The following is a 12610-nucleotide window of genomic DNA, read 5'->3' as shown; positions in this document are numbered from 1 at the left end:
TGCTGTCATGAAAATGCTCTTCAGAACTTCAACCTCAAACACGTTTCTTAGCATCCAGCTTTTCTATACTGCTCAGAATGTTATGCATTGTACACTCAACCTCTCTCTCTTAGTCTCCTCTTTTCTAACAAATTCAAAGCTAATTTTCCTAACCTCTCCATGTTGCTGTAACATCTGAGACCAGGTCTTATCCTTGCTGCTCTCGACTATCCCTTTTCTAATTCTCCAGTGTCGTTCATGTAAAATAGCACCTGGGATTATGCATAGTGTTTCAGGTGTGGTCTGTTGGGTTTCCAACTGCTCTCAGATAAAAACTTCATTTCCAAGTTCAAAGCTATTCAGTTGGTAGACGTGGACCAGGTGCTGCACTGTAGTGGACTCTCCTGGAGTCTCATCCTGGCCTACTGTGTGGCCTTACGGGTAAACTCAAGGGACAGTTTTCCAGTATCTGCGAACATGACCAATCACCACTTCACTTGCATGCTGTCCCCCTTCCACAGACTTTGTTTGTCTTCTTTTTAGATCGTTGGGGCTTGACAATAGGAACTATGTATCCTGTATGTCTGTAACAGCATTGAGTGCATTATAGGGGCTGTTGTGATACACAATAATAATAATAATAATAAATAATATATCATCTGCTGAGGGCACGAGCTAGAAGAAGTGCCTTATTACTGTGGCTCAGAGAGACGCATTCTTAATACATCAAAACCCATCTCGCAGTACGAACCAAGTGGGAGCTGCACTAACAATATTTTGTATCAGCTTTTAAAATTTCAGACCTCTCCAGGGCCCAGTCATGGTGTCCTTACTGAAGTAAAACTCCCATTGACTTTAGCTCTGTTTGGGCCTGGATCAGTGCCACACAACCAAACCCATATCCAGGTGTCAGTCTGAGTTTACACCTTGAACATCCGTTTGTAATAGAATGAACCCAAACACTGAAGCTGACCACCCCAACCAGTAGGAACGATTTTATTTGGCTCCTGTTGTTGGAATCCTGAAGTTTGGGAGAATTCAGTTGCAGGATTTGATTTTTTGCCTATTAGAGAACTGAGAGCTTCACATTTACACCCAGAGGATGGATCAGGGGTTTTGGTTCATGCCCATCTTTCATTTAATTGAGTTACGCTTGAGTAAAGATTGCAGGATTGGGCTACATGTGGGTGCAGTTTTCTTTGTACTTGTTTAACAGCACTGTGTCTCAGAGAACAGAGCAGAGTGAAAATTGCTGACACAAAACAGAGGAGGAGGGGGTTCAATGTTTTGTGATTTTTGGCAGGTATTTAAAATTAAACATAATTTTAAAGAGTAACTACCTGTTTAACATCCGTTATCGCCTTTCTAATCCTGGAAATCCCTTAATTGAGTCCAATTGTTTAAATAGTTATCAATTTCTTTTGGGGGGGGACATTCATTTCAATCACAACTCTATGGTAAATATATGATAATACAGTATATATGTGGCATATCATCAAGAATAAAAACTCTAATACCAAAATAAAGATTTCAGATATGATTGCAGGGGCTAGGGGATTAGAAATTAGATTTAAATGGGACCAAGAGGCAAATTCAAAGACTTTAAACATCTTTTTTAAAACAGAGGCAGTTGTTATTGTTTTTTTTTTATTTAAAAAAAAAGAATTTGCAGTGAGCTCTCCTCCAGAAAAACTATCACTTCATCAGGCTTATTTATTTAAGCTGCCTTTGAAGCTTTTTTTATTAAAACAATTCTTGATTTCAGTTGCATATATTACGTGTTTATTTTGCCCATGTATGTTAAAGAACAAAATTTCTTCTTTATTGTATTAAAGATAGGCATTTCCCCAAAGCTGCATTTAAGTTTTGTATTAAAATGAACCCCGAGCTCAACCCTTTTTACAAGGAATTAAGTGCTTGGTAGTGACACATTCTACTAATCTGGAGACAATACTGAGTAACTGTTTTATCCCTTGGGCCCCTTTAATGCTTACTTCCTTAGGCCGTGGATCAGCAAGGTGCTTAAGCATGTGTCTAGTCCCACTGAACTCAGAGGGACTTCTCATGTGCTTAAAATTAGACACATGCTTACAAGCACCAAGCTGAATCAGGGCCCAGCGGCGTGTTCCAAAACTCATGGAAATCAGCGGGAGTCTTTCTGTCGACTTCAGTGGCCTTTGAATCAGGCTGTAAAGCCCCAGTGCAGGATCTACTGCTTGAGAAATACTGGTGAACACAAATGGGCACACAATGTATCAGTCATCTATATAAGTTTTAACACACATTTAAATATAATTTAGAATTCTATTTTACAACGGCAAACCCAGTCTTTGCTGCAGTGTGCGGTGTTCTGAATGGAAAAAGACTGGAGTGTCATTGACTCTAAGGGTTCCTTTTTTAATATTTTGATTGACAGAAGACTTTAAAAAACTATAATAAGAAAAAGAGTTTATGGTTTTCATTCCTGCTCTGTGCATCTTCCTCTATCTAAAAATAAACTCAACAGAGGTGACTTGGGCACCTAAAAACTTCACAGGCAAAGTTTAAGCAGCAGTTGGATTCAAAAGAGTTCTGTGTTGTCATCTAGAAGAGTAAAAATGTTATCATCTATTTAAGCACTGCTGACTGATGTGTATGCAAAAGCAAATCAACACAGTCTCACCTACTCTTCAAGCATCAAGGAAACCAGATGAGACCAGTGTCTCAGAGATATGGTGTCAATAGATTTTTTTAGAAGGGGAATAGAAGGAGAGAATCACATTAAAATGTAATGTTTGTCAATGGCAGTGATAAAAAAAAAGAAAACTTCCCCGGCCATTGCAGGCTACGGCATCCAGCAATCTGAATATATTGGTAATGTGGGGGACTGATTAGTCCTGTAAGGCTGCCTACAGGTTAGCAGGCCTCATTTCAAATCTCTGACAGCAATATGTGTCGTTTCATGCTTCATCCTCATTCCCCATGTTCAACACAAACCGGGGTCACTCTATATATGGAAATCACTGTCTTCAGGGCAAAAAAATTAAAAAAGGTGAGATTGCCGCTTTAACCTCACTGGCCTCAGAAAATATGTTTTAGTCTGATACATTATACTAGTAGGAATTATTTATCAAGAGATACAAGCTTGATATTTCAGAAATAATGAGATGTTCTGGTTTTGCAGCTGAAATTTTATGGTCCAGAGAACATCAGCTATGAATCCAGAGGAATGAAGTAAACTTGCAATGAATGATATACACTCTGCAGCCAAAGTAGAATGGCTGTGCAAAGGGTAATATGAAAATTATAACATAGTACAAAGCTCTCTGGGGCTAAAGTGCCTTTGTTGCCAAAAAAAAGAGCAAGGTAGTTTGAAGAAGGTCCAGTCTTGAGATGCTTGGAACACCTACTTATGGAGGTTTTGCTTGAGGAAGGTATTTCATGATGAGAAACCGTAGTCGCTAATCCTTACATGCCATTGTTTATGAAAAATATTCCCAAATTCATAGTAAATTAACTTGACAGCAGAAATATAACATTCACGTCTTAGTTGGGGAGAGATACTAGTCACTCTTCAGTGAAGGTTGAAGCTTCACTTCCACATGGTAGAATTTTGTCTAGAAAGTTTGAGGTGAATTGGATAAAATGTTTAAAGATATATTAGGGTTGAAATAACTCAGGTTTGAACATATTTATCAATTTTTTTGTTTTGGGTTGTCATAACTAGTTTGATCAAGGAACTCCAGTCTTCATTTGTTGGTCTTTTGTTCGTTTTGGGGTGGAGGTTGGCAGCATTATTTAGATAATAGAAGTGGCTGTGGTTTCTGGATTCATTATGCATTCCATGGTGTTTATGCATTGTGGATGGCCCTGTTGAGGAGTTTATAAACACATGCTCTTTTGAGCAGCAGCAAAGTGTGTCTCGTCATGCATCCACTAAGCCTACTCTCTTGAACCCGGTCCTACTTATCAGGATTCCTACGCCAAAGGGCACACAACAGTATCCCTGCTTTTCTTCATTACACAGACCAGGACAGTATCTGACTGTGATGCTGGCAGACCAGGTGCCAGCTCATGCCACAGTCACCATGCCTCAATTGAATACTGACAAATACAGAGCTAGAATCAGTCTGACTCACCTGTGTTTTAGTATTATTTACATTGATAATAAAAATGTGTTCAGGGTTTAGACTTTATGGAATGCTTGTGAGTTGCTGCATGCATTAATCTCACTTGTAATATCTTTATCTCACATTGTAAAGTAATATTTGAGCAGTTGTAGTGTGAGACACTGTGACTGTGTAAATCACCAGACAGGAGAGAGACATTAACTAGTGTGAAGTGCTGATCTCCAACAGAAGGTGTTACCATCCTGCGCAACAGGAAAGGTCCATCTACACCAGATGGACTACTGTGGGATGATAAAGAGGACAAAAAAATGTTTGTTGTTTTGCCCTCCCCCGCCTCCTCTGTGAAGATAAGTCATGCAAATGGATTCCTCCTGTCAGCTGAGCTTGCAGCTCAGAGCACAAGGGAGGGGAATAAACCTCCCTAGTGAGAAAGAATTGTATCTTTATGCTGCTAGGACTATGGGAGGCAAGGATTACTAGGCATAAGCAAGAGATCCCCAGTGCTTAGCCTCGTTTAGCCCTTCAGGTCATATAGCGCTTGCTTATTATAGAAACTTCTATTACTTTTTGAAACTTGAGATTGTATCTTATTTGTGCATATGTTTACCTGCTTTAACCTTGTAAATAACACTCTAGTTTCCTTTTCCTGCTTAATAAATCTTGATATAATTTATTATAGGATTGGCTACAAGCGTTGTCTTTGGGGTAAGAGCTAAGATGCAATTGACCTGGGGTGAGACTGGTCCTTTGGGAATGGGAGTAACCTAAATATTGCTATGATTCTTGGTATAAGAGACCATCTATCACAAAGGTACGCTCACCTGGGTGGCAAGATAGATCGGAGTACCTAAGGGGACTTTCTGTGACTTCATGTTAAAGCTGTTATAATGCCTGAGGAGTTTATATCTGATAATTGGTTGGTGAAATCTAAGGATAGAACTCACAACCAGTTTGGAGTTTATGCCCTGGTTCCTAACAGTCTGTCCTGAGGTTAGAAATGCTATTGAATCACTGCAGACAGCTTTACACCTATATCAATATTATGGAACAGATCCATTGACTTCAATGGAGCTACATTAATTTACAGTAGCTGAGGATCTAGGTAACAGTTAATTTCAGAACTTAAAAAATGCCTAGAATGCATAATCATTTTTGAAACATGTCTAAGTGATGTGTTCAAATCAGCCTCCTTGCACACCTTCTGGTAGGCAGGAATTTTCCCATTGACAGCCATCAGGACGAAACAAGGGTTGCTGTAGTAGGGAAGAACTTCACCACAAAAATGTTTCTTTGGAGGCAAGGGATAGAGGAAGGAGACAAGAAGCCTGAAACACAAGTCTGCTGTCAGCCGTGGTGCAAATAGAATTAGTTTCTTACCGGTACATTGCCCTCATGGGAGGGACACAAGGGGGGGGGCACCAGTTAAAAGGGGGGCACGTGACCTCCCCACGTGACTCCGCCCCACCCCCAGCCCAGGGCCCCCACGCTCTCCCTGTCCCCTCCCCATGATCCATCCCACATTACCTGTAGGGGGAGGCCTCTGTCCTCCTCCTGCTGCCCCAGAGACTTCTGAACTGCAGGGCTCTCTAGAACCACAGCGGTGAAATGAGCAGAACGTGGGGCCATGGGGAGGACTTTGAAATTGTTTAAAAAGTAGTTTGAGCCCCAATGTGTCTCTTAAACAAGGGCAGAATAAACCCAAAGTAATATTTATGTATCTTCTGTCTGTCAATCTAATCTATTCACATCTAGGTATTTATAGTAGAGGGGAGAAACTGTCTCATTAGATCTCATCAAAACATTTTTTATTTTACAAAAAGGCTTTTTGTCCAAAATTAATTTTTTGTGTATATTTGGTGGGAATTTTCTGCTTTTTTTTAATGAAAAAAAATGAAAATTTTTCAGTACAGGTTTTAATTTTTTTGTTTGGTTACTGGTCAAAGTGTTCAGGTGTTTCTTTCCAAAACAAAAAACATGTACAGATACCTCAACATCTCTAGGGAATGTTTCTGAAAACTGAAAAACTGGGTGAGCTGGGCCAGTTGGTTTCATTTTTTTGATGAAAAAAAATATATATATTCACAGACAATTCAGTGTAAACCAGCAATTCCCTCCCCCGCCCTAAAATATTTTTACCTGACAAATAATTAGCAGTTCAGCCTCTGAATTCCACAGATCACTGTATTCTGACAGCAGCTCTGGGGCTCCCTAGCGCAACCCAGCTCCATGGCAGCACTACTTTAGACCCAGGGTATCTCCATTTTGTTACCTCTGTGAATGTATTTCCAGTAAGCAGAAGTGGAAATCTTAGCTGACTGCTGGAATTTTAATTAAATCTCAGATAAGTGAAGGACTTGCTTTTGGATACAATTAAAAAAAAAGAACATTCACAAACGTAATATTCAATGGCTACAACTAGTATAAATTAATTAGCTGTATAAATGAATTAACTGAATAGTAGGCCAATAGTATTCAACATGGAGTAATTTGTCTTAGAGGACAAGCCAGTGTACACTGCTGATTCTGTACAATATACAGACTTTTTCATCAGCTGTTCGAGCTGCAGTAAAAAGGTTGTGTTATGGCTCTGACTTTCGCACTAATGAGTCGTATGAGACTTGTTCATTCTGCTCAGAGAAGGGCTTACCTAAATATCAGGTACTGTCAGCTATTTAGTTAGGCCGGAAAGACCAAATGAAAAGTAGCCTATTGCAAGTCAGTGACTACACAGAAAATACTTTCAGGAACAAGCCCAATTTCTGACTTGTTATTAATAAAGTAAAAAGAACGAGGAGTACTTGTGGCACCTCAGAGACTAACAAATTTGTTAGTCTCTGAGGTGCCACAAGTACTCCTCGTTCTTTTTGCTGATACAGACTAACACGGCTACCACTCTGAAACCTATTAATAAAGTGTATCCCCAATGCAGAGATGGTTTTATTTCCTGATTCAACAGTCACTAGGTGCACTGGATACCCAATTCTGTCCTCCACTATCTCCCTGCTACTCCATTTCTGCCATCTGGTTTGCTGGAATGTAAATGAAGGGCAGGATTTGACATGGGTATTTAAAATAGATCTCTCTTTCTATGCTAACAATGGCCTTGACCCTGCATCATTAACTTAAATGGGAGAAGAATCAGGCCCACTGTGGTTATCTTGCCTGAGTAGTCTATTCATTGTTCAACGTGAAAGGCACTTCTGTGAGCAGAGCCCCGGTACGTATTTCCAACAGGAGATGAGTATAGCACTTCTCCTTTTATAAAAATAGGCTTTTTCCAATGGTAAAATCCCAGTCCTATTGAAATCAGTGGCAGCCCTCCTATTGACATCACTCTTTCACTCAGACAAGCAAAAGAAGTGTTGCAAAACCTGATGTAAAATTGAAATGTAAAATAAAGAAATGGCAAAAATGCAAGAAGAGAAGAGTTAATGTGAGGATGTGTTTGGATGCAGTTTCCGCGTGGCTCCCTGGCTCAGATCTGTGCTTTAGCATTATATGATTTTTTTGGCATTTTCTTCTCATTTTGCGCACTGAGTCTATGCAACGTTTCTGCAGGAAAAAAATGCATTTGTGATTACGGGCAACGTCTTTCTGATTTTTTCAGAATTTGTCCTTCACTCCAGAGCTTTTGAGACTCCCTTGAGCAGCAGTTCTGAGAGGAAAAAGAAAAGGGGGAAAAGTCCTCACGCAACAAAAACAGTATTTTCAGAATTCTACTCTGCTGCTTTCAGAGTATTTCCATCAACCCTCTTATTCATTTTGATTTATTTCCATCCATAAGCAGAGCAGACTAATGCTTTTCTATGCTTTTATTGTTCTTCAAGAATAGGCCTTCTATTGGAGAAAAATAATGTCTCTATGACCACCACTTTGCTCAATGCAGATCTTCATTAATCTGCAGCCACAGTACAGGCTTTTAGCAGCAAGCACTTTTGATGGGAATTGAATTTGATACTGCATTATGGTTGTAGGGCTTCTCACAATAGACTGTGTTCTTTTCTGTGTCTGTGCACAATCAGAGAGACCCAATTAAATAATTTGGTGCAATAATGGAGAACAAAAGAGTATGAGGGCTTAAAGTGAGGGCTTCAGCATTTGTATTCTCCCTTTTCTGTATCATGTTAATTAATTTGCCTCAAAACCAAAAGAAAGAACATAATGTGAAACAGCATAGCTCATCTACAACACGGAGACACTTTAAATGCAGATACCATACCAAATCAACCTTGAACAAAAGGACAGTCTTTGCATTTCCATAAGGGGAAAAAAAGTTGCCAGTAATGTTAACGTTGAATGATCCTGGTACTGGTCATTGGGGATAGCTACTGTTGTTTGGAAGAAGGGTGGGTAGCATGGGAGAATATTTCACGCCTGTGTGATAGCATCTCAAGATAAATAATGTAGTTTTGAAGCCAAATTGGTGACTATAAAACAACTAGGCTCAACAGCCCAAGAGATCACAGACTGCTCCTCCCCCGCAGGCTGGATTGAGTGTAAAATAGCTCAAAGCATACACCCCTAGAGAGCTCCATCATCACTCCTCTGTTTGATTTGGAAACACCAACAGTATCTCACCGGGCAATAGGGTAATCTGTGCTCCACTATCCCTGAAGTTCGTGACTGTTTATCATGTGGAAATTATCAGTTTCCCCAAAAATGGCTGCTGTGGACTCTAGGAGCAGTCTGTGTACAGTCCTTACTCAGGGAAGTCGCTCACGGAAGCCAGGTGTTTCTGGAAGCTGAAGTCAGCCAGCTTATTTGCAGCCTGAACTATAGGAACTCTATTGCACGCTGCATGAGTTTTCTCCTGTAGTCTTCGTGTAAAGTGAGTGTTCTAAATGTAACCACCAAGTCCCATAGTCATTTTTTTCTGTAATAAACAATTTTAACCTTTAAGTGCTTGCATTCCTGAAAGATGCAAACCCAGTGGTTAGTCTGTTGCCTCTGGTATTAGCAAGTGGAAAACGAGCATTCATGGTGAAGGGGAATGGATACCTTCATTATAATTATTACCTGTTAAATTGATCTCCATAATAACCCTAAAATACTACTTATCTAAAGGTTATAAATCTTATTTCATAACATATTAATAGAAGCACCCATGAAAATGTGGTCACAAATATTAACTTCCACATGTCTTAGAAAGTTATGCAATTACACTTTTTTTAAAAAAAAAAAATAGCAGTTGATACATTTTATCTTCAAAGGCAGTTTCCCCTGCAAAGAAAACCAACAGTGCAGTCTTGTCTTTGAACTCTTCAGCAGCGTCATGACTGCAGTTTTCAGGCTACATGCATATCACATCATACTATATGTTCCTGAAATCATTCCCAAATCACCGCTTACCAAGGTATATTACATACCTTTATTGATAAGTCTCCATACTTCCCGAGTAGATATGTCCATTTCTATCAGCATTCCTCTTAAAGGCATGTCCTCCTGAATCTTATTTGTGTTGACAAGTTTCTAGAATAAAACTAGGGTGGGAGGAACTATGAGTATCACATATGGCTGAGATATTTGTGGTTTTTAATTATTGAGATTATCTAGGATGAAGTTCCAGCCTGAAATCTGTTCCCCTGCCTCCCTTTACTCATTCCCTTTATTACTGCAATAGTCTGTTTTTGTTGATGCCAATGCATTCTTTGCTACATTGGTATATATTGGTAAACATCCCCACCAGCAACCTGCATTAACCACAGCATGGAAGATTGCAGCCACACTTATCAGCCCATTTGGTAGTGTTTGCAAGCTATCATGGTAGGTGGGGTCCATTTTGGTAGGTCTTCAGCCTATAATTGAAATAAATGAGGCATAGAATTGTTACATTTCTGCTTTTCTCATGGGGATATGAAAACAGAATGGCGTCCTTGGGACTTATATGTCTATACCCAGTTCTGATAAAAAAGAGAGAGCGAGAGAATATGTATATCTTCATATTCTCAGTTAATTCAGTCTAAAAGTATCACACTTATTCAGCAGCAGTTAAAATAGGCTGTGATGAGAGCATGACAATTTCCAGCTAAACTAGAGGATAATTAGAAATGCCCCATAGCAGGCAAGTCAGTGCTTCAATTTATTTGCTGTTTATTACCAAGTCTCTGCCCCTTGGGTGTAATGACTGTAAAGCAGCACCTGCAGCTTCCCAGTGTTTGATTTAGTGCTGTAAATGGTGCTCAGAGAGTAGATTAAGCTGGAATGTGATCAAACCTTATTTGCAATCCGATTATACAAACTGCTCCTTGCACTGACCAGATTGAAGTAATTTCCCTATAGAAACGTTACACTCACTTTGGTGTAAAAATGATTAACATTTGCTGACTGTAGGTCAGCCTTTCACTTCCAGTGTAATTCTTTATCAGGCAATGTGCCCATCTTTTTCTTATGTTTGCCACATTTGTGTACTGTGCAGTATTTAACCAGTGGATATAATCAGCCCATTTTTTCCCCAGGTCTTGTTGATGAATGATTATAATAAATAAATACTCCAGCATAAGCAGATTAAACCATTTCCCCCTGTTTGATTGTTCAGCAGTATTGACATGCTTAATGATCTAACAGAGAACAGCTACAGAATGAGGGAATTTCCATATTTTACTGAAAAGGGCTACTGAGGTATTTATAAACAAGCAGTCAGTATACATGTGTTGCTTTACCTTCAGCATTTGTCATGATTTATGGGCACCAGCATCAATCACAGAGCTAACTAGCGTTTCTTTCAAAAAGTGCCTAAATACCCACTGCCACTACTAATCCTTTCACTCTGAAATAATCAGCAACATAAGGCTTCTAGGTTCCCAGTAGTCATTTTTTTGCACCATATCAGGAATTCTGGATGTGCAAACAGTTTCTCAGACAATTAGCCTGTGGTAATGAAATGCAACCAAATGTATTCTGAACACTGAAAGCAAACACTTGGCTCTCCACATATTTCTGTGACAATCAAAGAAATATTTTAGCCTGAACTTCATTATCAAGCCTGACTCAAATACCCGCAATAACATGTTTTATTGTATAACATTTTTAAGCTGATTTTCTGCAGACATTTTAGTTGTAACCCTTTAAAGACTGTGTGCACACGTGCACACACCCCCCCCCATTCAGCTACTCATTTTCCTCAGCAGCTTTACAGTCTGAAAAATACTACTGCTACATGGGTTAATAGTCTTTCGAAGAGATTTCTTAAACTGTTTGAAATATGTATGACACACTATAGAGCAAATGTCCTTTGAAGGTATCTTCCAAAATTCCTTGCATATTGATATTCCATACAGTCTTTTGTTGTAAAATAGCCATGTGTCCAAATGGTTAGTTACAGTGATCAACTGATTCATCACTCAGTCAAATCTCCTAGTGTTGTTCGTGAAGATTTTTGCCGCAGCACAGACGGCTGGTTTGGGCCCCAAAAGTCCACATGGAGATTTGTCTGACGTATTCCATTTGCAGATGTTTGTGTTATACTGACAGTTGCATTGGAATTAGTCAGTGTCATAAAAGAGCAGGGCAATAAAACCATTCCCTTTAACTTTAACATGTTTGTTTGAACTTGCAATGCAGTGATTGTTCAGTAAATGGACACCCAGTGGGCTGAATTCTGGTTTCATTTACATCCCTGCAATCTGACACCAGTTAACGGGGGTAAATGATGCAAATTTTGTTCTGCCATGTCTATTATCTGTATGGGCTCAAACCAAATCCCACTGAAGTCAGAGGGAATCCTTCCATTGACTTTGGGAAGCATTGGATCAGGCCTTATCACTGCAATCACAAGGCTTGCACTTCCTTTTGTTGTTTCCAAGAGAGCATCTTTTAGGTTTTATTAACAGATTAAATGAACAGCCAAGTAGCACAGCATTTAAGCGGAAAATCACATCTTTTCCACAAGAGCAGTTGGAGGGCTTATAGAGTATGTCAAAACAAATTCATTCTAAGAAAACTCCTAATTGTTTTGCTTTATGGCAACAATTCATTTACATGTGGATAGAGCTAGGATGCTGCTGGCAGACATACAAAGAACCAGTAGTGAGCATTTAGTTCATAAAGGTAGCTCCGTATTATAAAGCCGGAGAGAGAGGCGGTTGGAAACAAATATGCAGCCGAACACTTTATGAATGAAACAAGTTCTGCCTGTGCCATGTTTGCAAAAGAAACTGTGATATTTGCTTTTGAATCTTTACAAAAAGAAAATCACCTGGAAGATTGCGACCGCAAATTTGTGTTACAATTACACCTAGGTTCCCAAAGCTTTCTACCTAATGGGCGAACAAAGGCCTCTTTTGTTTCCTATAACAATATATTCTGCTTTGCAGTTAGGACGGGAGTACCGGATTGCTTTGTGAATCTAGTCCAGTGGCAAGAAGAAATGTATCTGAAAAGCAAAAGGTGAGCTTGTAGAGCCACTCTGTTCCTGAGAATAATTTTAGGTTGGTTGGCCCCTGGACATGCTTTTTGCTGGTTCCTTTATTGCAGTTCTTTTCCTGCTCTTTTTTGTTTGTTTATTTGTGTAGTAAAATTGGCTT

The sequence above is a fragment of the Lepidochelys kempii genome, chromosome 1, assembly GCF_965140285.1.
Source record: "Lepidochelys kempii isolate rLepKem1 chromosome 1, rLepKem1.hap1, whole genome shotgun sequence".
NCBI lineage: Eukaryota > Metazoa > Chordata > Testudines > Cheloniidae > Lepidochelys > Lepidochelys kempii.
This window is presented reverse-complemented; position numbering follows the sequence as displayed.